Source organism: Mirounga angustirostris, unplaced genomic scaffold, assembly GCF_029215605.1.
Source record: "Mirounga angustirostris isolate CCGP_5_RB_7025 unplaced genomic scaffold, mMirAng1.0.hap1 SCAF_13, whole genome shotgun sequence".
Classification (NCBI taxonomy): Eukaryota; Metazoa; Chordata; class Mammalia; order Carnivora; family Phocidae; genus Mirounga; species Mirounga angustirostris.
Genome location: NW_026991721.1, coordinates 35001462 through 35009678, shown reverse-complemented (window position 1 = coordinate 35009678; position 8217 = coordinate 35001462). Strand labels below are relative to the sequence as shown.

At 40.8% G+C, this 8217-nt stretch overlaps 1 protein-coding gene across 1 annotated transcript in view; it reads left to right on the top strand.

The window, feature by feature from the left end:
* Window positions 1–2941: 2941 nt before the first annotated feature.
* The window catches only part of GAS2 (growth arrest specific 2), a 128087-nt gene continuing 122811 nt past the window's right edge, over window positions 2942–8217 (top strand). The window contains exon 1 of the mRNA XM_045894005.2: window positions 2942–3191. The gene's annotated coding sequence lies outside the window, so the exon portion shown is untranslated. The remainder of the gene's footprint in view (window positions 3192–8217) is intronic.

The following is an 8217-nucleotide window of genomic DNA, read 5'->3' as shown; positions in this document are numbered from 1 at the left end:
TTTATTTCAATATATATCGATTGAAGGCCCATCCTAGGGGCCGAGATGCTAGGTAGGGAAATATAAGGATATTTGACATCACTGATAAAGTATTTTGGTAAAATGTAAGTGCTTCCACTGAGCCCATTGCTTCACGTGGTTCTGCAGCGCTCCTGCATGTCTTCAGGCTGCTTTCTGTATCATCACTCTCACCTGCCTCTCCAGCTATCATGTGCCATCTTTAAGGGCCTGTTTGCACTTATTAAGGAATATAAGAATGACTTGGTCCCCTTTGCAAATTTATCTTACCCAGCATCTCTTTCCACATGATTTAACGTCTTTCAACACGCCGTCTGATCCCCATCATCCAGTGAAGTTTTGCCCCACTTTTCGGAATAAGTGAGTATTATTTCTGCGAGGGAGAGAGAAGAGGGAGGAAAGAGGGAGGGGATAGGGGAGGAGGAGAGGCTAACCTATAGATGAGGAAAAAATAAAGAATTCTATTGCTCATTTTATATATATATATATATATATTAAGAGAAAAGGTCCAATTCATATACAAGACAATATTGAAGGTTTAGAATGCCCGAAACACATATGAACCCCCAAACTTTCAATATGAGAATCCTCGAAGCTGTGATAACTTAAAAAGGAAAATTAAACTATGTTTTCTCTAAATCTGGCTTGACTTTTCTTCTTTATGCTGTCAAGCTTCAAGAACATATTTAGGCATTTTTTTTTTTACCTCATTAGATGAGGAATTTGTTTCCTTCACCTTCACACTGGAGAGTATATTATGGTTGAGTCTATTGGCCCATCGTTTTCTAGGTTTTCTAAGATGACCATGTTTAGGTTGAGCCCAAGGCAAGAAAATTCTTGGACAAAGAAAGTGTCAGACAAATGTATCAATGGCCAATTGGAATACATAATTATTTTATTTTGAAAATCACAAAATAAAAAACAGGAGTTGTTACAAATGCTGAAAAAAATGTTAAAACATTTTGATGCCTCTTCAGAAATCTTTTGTATTCTCTTTTCTTTAATTTCTTTAATTTCTTTATTTATTCTGAGTGAAAGAGGGGGGGAGTGGGGGGAGGGACAGAGGCAGAGGGAGAAAGGGAACCTCAAGCAGACTGCACACTGAGTGCAGATTCCTACACAGGGCTCAATCTCACAACCCTGAGATCATGACCTGAGCCAAAATCTAGAATCCGACGTTTAACCAACTGAGCCACCCAGGAGCTGCTTTCTTGTGGTTCTAGTTAAAAGGACAGAGGATCTGCTGTAATGCAGATACTAAAACTAAAAATACCTGGAGGGAAGGGTCTCGGAGGGAGTAATTTGAATGGCTGTGCTTTCCCAGTGCTTCTGTAAGCTTCCTTATTTTCCTACACCGGGTTGAGCATTGCTCCTAAATCAACAAAAATATTGCCAACACTTTGCTTTTTATATTATCAATATTGAACAATGTGACAAGAATATTTATATCTGTAGAGCAATAGGATATAAGATTTCAAAATTCATGGTGTTAGATTCTTTGAACTCATATATCCCAATGATACTTAAATTAACATCTGTTGGCTGATGATATTTTGATCATGAAAAATTATCAAGGATGTTTGGCCTTTTACCTAACCGGCACAGATTCAGAAACTCAAGATACTTTATTGAGGCTCTTGGAATACTCAGATCTGGTTAAATTCTGAGAAATTTTATTATTCAGTGTCATTTACTCAAATTCATCAGTAACCTGCTCTGTGTGTTTTGTTGCTGTTGTTTATGTGTGGCGGATAATATAGGTTTTTTGTAATGCTATTTCTCTTTAAAATGAGGAATGGCTCTTTTCACTGTCTTGTGGGAAGCCAAGGAGGACTATGGAGCTGACAGCTGCAACATCAAACCGAACTAAAATAAAAACCTTGGAGTTCCATGCCACCAAATTTTTCAATCTTTCTCCCTTTCTTCATTACTGGTACTGCTACTACAAGCAAATAACTGATGCAGTTTCTAGATGTTTTAGAGCGAACAACCACTTCCAGATGAAAGCATAATACATACAAAATGCCTTTTTTTTCCCTTCAATTATATCTAAAATTTTCTACATCCCTTAGCTATGTGGATCTACAGGTAGCTTCTCTTTTGCGGGGATGGGTAGGGTAAGTTACTTACCATATTAAAAAAAAAAGGTATCCAAGAGAGGATCAGAATATCTGTGTCAGTGCAATCCTATGCATTGGATGGAGACGCACAGGCAGCTGATGAACATGTGAACAAAATCACAAAAGTTTTTTAATTTTCATGTCCACTCCACGGGAAGTGGTAACCTGCCGCTATTAGGACACTCGGCAAGGGTCACATGTGTAGTAGAGGTGAAGCAGACACTTGAACATCTGTCCACTTCATGGGAAGACTTTTCTTCTCAGAATACACGTACTAATAAACAACAGTTGGAGAAAATTGTCCATGACATTCAACATAAAGCTGAGCTTTAGCTGAGAGAAGGAAGGGTGGAATTGTATTTCCTTTGGTAAAGCGAAAACAGCCGTGAGGGCTGCCTATTCTAAAACCCTGACGTTTAAAAAGAATTGTAAGAAATCAAATTGTTCAATTTGGAACGAAGAGCGGCCGAAGTTACTGGAAAGCTCATGCCTCTGAGTCTGCAAAATCACCGGCCAGGAGAGCAAAACTTTTCCAACACCCAATTTTAATATTGTACTAAAGCCATTGACTCTGTTAAAAACCCTGGAGTTAAATATGATCCCCTCCCCACTGCACCCCCGCCCTTTCTCTCTTAAGTTAGAGTTTGGGGGACAAGGGGGCTGGAGCTTGGCCCCAACCTCGGAATTGCTGCCAAGGGCGTGTAATACAATCTCTCCCCATTTGAAGGGTAAATCAGTGTCAATTGCGTTTGCCGTCCACCAGAAAAAGTAAGCATTTTACTTCCGCTCGGTCTATGTGGACTGATGCAATGTAGGCAATCTGTTTCTGGCAGGGGGGAAAAATCGTTTTCCCAAACAGCACCGAGAGGAGCCATCAGAGAAGCATGAAGAGGGGCAGTGCGGCTGTAGCTGCTGCCGAGCTGTCGGGGTGCGGAGCGCGGCTGCTGCAGGACCTGCGCCGGGAGGGGGCCGGCCCCGAGACGCTGCGCGAGCGGAGCCGGGAGCCCCCGCGCCTCTGAGAGCCGCCAGCAGCCAGCCAGCTCCGGACGCCGGGTGAGCGAGGCGGGCCGGCCGGCTTCCCGCCGGCGCCGCCGCCGCCGCCGGGCGCGCTCGGCAGCGGGACTGCGGGAGCCCTGCCTGCGGGTGCGCGGGGGGCGGCGGGGGAGGGGCGCTCCGTGCGGCGACCTCGGGCGCGCGGCTGGGGCGCGCGAGGAGCCGCGGACCGCTGGACGGGCTCTGGCGCTCAGTGGGTGGGCACTGCAGGGGGTGACTCGGATTCCCTGGACACAACCCTGTGTCCCTCATCCCTATTGTGGAACAGCCCAGATGACCGCCGCACAGAGAGCCCGCTGGGGCGGCTCAGCCAACCAGGGACTGAAGTGAGGACTTCTCATTAGCACATGGATTCTAAACGCACACTTGTGCCTTCGTGCGCCGGGGTCTCTGTGATGCATGCTCAGCGCGGGCGGTTGCTGGGGAGAGGGGAGCCGAGCGAGGGCGGTCTGCCTGGATGGATCCTGAGTGTTTTACTCGAGTGGAGGAGGCCGGGATGGCAGGAAAGAACACGACACTTAACGATGTGGGGAGATACTCCCTGTTTCCGACTGATGAGTTTCACAGAGTTGAGCTTTTAAAAAAAAAAAAGTGAATAAACAAACGCTAGCCTATGAATCAACCCCCTTTGGGAAGATTTTTGCAGAGCAGTAGTGCTCTTTTCATCCAGAGAGCAGGGTTTTGGAATCCTAAATTGTTTGGGGAGCAGCAGGGGAGCCAACTTTGCTTTGCAGGCATTAGGTATTCCGGCAAAATTAAATCCTATCAGCCCAGGAAGGTAAATTGCCATTAAGCTAGCCCAGACATCCGAAGTTTCTACGGTCTTGACTAGAGAGGGAGCAAAAGCAGGGGTTAACAGAATCTGTTTTCGACATTCCAGGACAATTGGGGTGGGGGTGGGTTGTGCAGTACTTCCCTCCAGTTAACCTTTTCGGAAATCAAAGCCTTTACTTTCCCACCTCTTCACCTTCATTCCCTCACCCTCCTTCACTTTCATCCACTTCTAGTGAAGAGTTTGCAAAACTTTACCGTCCCTCTTGTAAACTCCCTCTCTCTCCAAGTACCCTCTCCCACAAAGCTAAATCAGTTGTGTATAGGAGATCTTTGGTGGGGGAAATAAGATCTGCATGTGCACAGGAACACTCATTTGGCCTCCTAGTGTTAAAATAAAGGCTCAGACAGGTCGGATGTGCCAGCCAGGCAGGAAAAGTTCACCTTTTCCCCGCACCTAACGCTGAGATTCACAGCCGCAAGGCTGGGAAGGAGCGCTTGTGGCTCATTGCTTCCTTCCCCCAACCTCTTAGCCGAGGGGACGCTGATTAGCTGCAGCTGGGGTCTAGTTTGCCCAGCCTTTGAAATCGATCAATGGGCTCCTTCTCCAGGAATGCTCCCCCCCTAACTGCGGTGGAGGAGGTGGTGGCTCTGGTGGCCTTCTCCAACATGGGCGTCCTGGTTCTGACCGCCTAAGAGAAGGTAAGGGACAGATGTCTGAGGCATGGGACAGACAGCTTTTGCAATGCACATTGCAGCCTTCATACATGGCTCCTTGAATGGGCGCTGGAACGCAAAGGTAGCTTGAATTTCAGCGTGTGTGCTAACTAAACTTTGGGCTTATTTCTTCACTTTAGTGCTAAACGCCCTACTTCTGTGATGTGGACTGTGCTTTACTGGGAGATACAGTCACACAGCACATTTCTTTCACCTGGTGCAAAAGGTCATGCGATTGCCACGAAGTTTTCTAGAATCTTGGTAAGAGATCTTAGCTAAAGCTTCAACTTGCAGGTATGGTGAAATGTCAGGTCTTATATTAATCACAAGTACGTTATGTGTAATTTTAGAATTTTGATTCAAGCCTGCAAGTCTGTATTACAAACTTTTGGAGTCTTTGGAAGGCCAAAGTTACCTTGGTTAAAAACAATGAGGCTCTGACAATTTCTTTGCCGAGTTTTGTTAAAACTGCAACTGATGTTAAGGCTCTTTTGGTATTTTTGTGGTTTTGATATAGAGGCACAAACAGGATCCCACTATTTCTTTTCATTTCTTCCGAGCAACAATCAAGATTTTCCACTCAGTGTTTTCAGGCTAGAGAAAAGAACGGGAGAGAAGGTAGAAAATACCTCTTGTCAAAATGGGTAATGCTTGTGTAGTTTTTCTGTCCTAAATGTTTTCAGGGTCAGTTGAGTTTTTACTACTGTTCTCCCCTTATATGAGACTGTATGCTATATATATAAATATATGTATATTTATATATATATGCTATATATATACACACGCATATATTCAATACAATGTAGAACTCTGCTAGCTCTTAACTGCCTTATAGTTAGTAAAACAGAAGTCTTTGTATCACAAACAACATCAAAACCCCCAAAATGTTCTCATGAATTAAAGTTGACTTAATCAACTTAGATGAAATTTTGAGGTAAGTACGTAGTCTAATTGATTAATGACTTTCAGATGGTTTTCTATTCAAATTATGTTTCAAGTTAATCTGGAGGGGTCCAAAAACCAGTGTTAAATTCTTTGGAAGAATGGATTAGTAGGATTTTTAAGAACTTGAAAGAATTTCAAATGCCATGAAAATATAAGAATCAATCCCCACTTAGTGTTAATTTATTGGTCATGATTTGAGAAGGAATTCTTACAGGTATACCATCATTTAGTTCAAGACAAATCATCATGGGGCTGCAAGAAGAGAGATTTCCTGGAAGAAAAAAAAACTTAGCATTACTCAAAATTGGACGCCAGGAGAACTGAGTAGGATATTTTTAATGACTCTGACTAATAACCTTGTTACTTTGGGTAAAATATCTTAGGCCTCTAGTCTCTTATTAAAAACCAGGAATTTGCTACATCTTCTAAGATCCATTTGAGTTTAAAGACTTTATTACATAATTAGAAAAATTGATAATGAGTGTCATTTTGCCTTTAGTCTTGGTGCTTTTTTAAAATTTGTGGACAAATTGTGCCTCTTAGCCAGAGTGTGGGTCCACTTCTAAGATCTAGAATAATCTTTCTGATTAAATTTTAGACTTTTATTTTCTAATTAGGGCCTTAGGTTAAGATTTGGTATTCATGGCATTGGTTGAGAATATGTAGCTTTGTAGAGATGTTATTGATTAGCCAAAATGAATCACATAGGAGGAAAGAACTCAGAATGAAGAGCCATCTAGAGTGGTCCTTGGTTATTAGTTCTTTGAATCTCAGTTGAAAGATAGCATTTTCTCCTTCTAAAATTTGAAAGGGTGTTTGGCTTGGGATGTTTTTTGTTAGTTTAATTTTTTTTTAATGGTTTATTGGCCTATAAATTTTGTTTCTTCATTGTTTCACACTCATAACACACAAAATTGAATAAAGGTGAGGTCAGTGCTACAGATCAGAACAAAGTTGGCCTTTAGGGATGGGCCCCTTGACTGTGGGTTCATTAGCACTCTGTTTTAAAAGGTTACCATTATGGAGTCTGCGTGTGTGTGTGTGTGTGTGTGTGTGTTGGGTGTGGGGGGAGTGTCGTGACATCCTTTCTCACTTATTTTTGAAGGTACGGGGTTACCCTATTTTTAACTGTGTCAAAAATGAGGTATAATTTGTTACCAAACTTTGCTTTTAAAAACACATGTTAACTTCTCATTTTAGAGCTTAACATTTCATTCATCACCTGTCAATATGAAGAAAACTTTGGATTTTCCCTTTTTTATGGTTTTATTTCATAAATACTTTGTTTTCATTTCTCCTTTTTTGACTTTTTTTAGTGATTTATAGTTCTATAAAATATTTCTATTTTGTTACAGAACTATTTTTGTTTTTAAAATATGTCAATAGGAGTTTTATTTTGGCACATTTTCTATGAGGATGATTGAAGTTTAGCTAGTACTTATCAGATATAATATACCCAAAACTGGCACAAATATTTAATCTTCGAATTATATTTGAGGTATTTGCCTCCATTGTACCCACTGGAAAACTCCAGTACAACGAGAAAGTCATCCAACTGGAATAGAACAGCTATTAAATAGCTAGACAGTGGAGTCAGTATTTGACCCCAGCACTTCTGATTCCCAATCTAATATTCTATCCACTAATCAAGCTTCTTAGTGGATCTCATAGCAGACAGTAGTGATATAGTGTTTATAAATTTATTCTTATTTTTCTTTCTTTCCAATTGATTTTCTATGTAATACATGTCAGCAAAGTCTAGAGATAGACTGGAAACCATCTTGGTAGTAATCAAAGCACACCTCTAGGGGGCGTGAAAGCATACGTTTTTTTCAGAGTCAAAACTATGATGTCTTCAACTGGGATTCTGGAGCAACAGACTAAACAGTCTTTAAACATGTGATATTTTACTTATGGAGTCATTAATTTTTTCTTCTTCCCCTGGGCTAGTTCAGTCTCATCATAGTCATAATGGTTATTCCAGAATCAGTTCTACTATGGAAAGAAAGAAAAAATAATACACACACACATTCTTTGAAGAATTCTGTATTAAATTTCTGCATGTTTTTCCCTTTAAGTTTTATTTTTCTGAATTCCAAATCCCGAGGGTTGAGTTATTCATTTTTAGATAGATCCATACAACTTGGAGAAGCCATAGTTCAGAGAGTCATAGAAGCATTTGAGTCCTTCTGTTTCCAAAGCAATTGGCTTTGCTTAGTACTTACCAAAGTCACTTATCAAGCTTTTAAAATATTTAGATTATCTGAATTTTCATGGTAACATCTTTCAGTGTTTAGATATATTATGTAAAATATTTTTCTTTCCCCAAAACCTAACTTTTTTTCAGTCTAATGGATCCTTAATCATTTTATTTCCCATCTTTAAAAGCTACTCCTTGGCATCTCTTTTGGTTTTTGAAAATTTTTGAATAATTCAAAGGATCAGAAATTATCTTTTTGTTATAGTGTGTTCTTTGTGATCTAACTCAACTCATCCAGTTGGTTAAAGTTGAAAATTCTAAAAAGGTTACAATCCCGTAGTGATCTTTTTATCTGAGTAATATAAATTTGATTGTTATTCATACCAGTTTAAT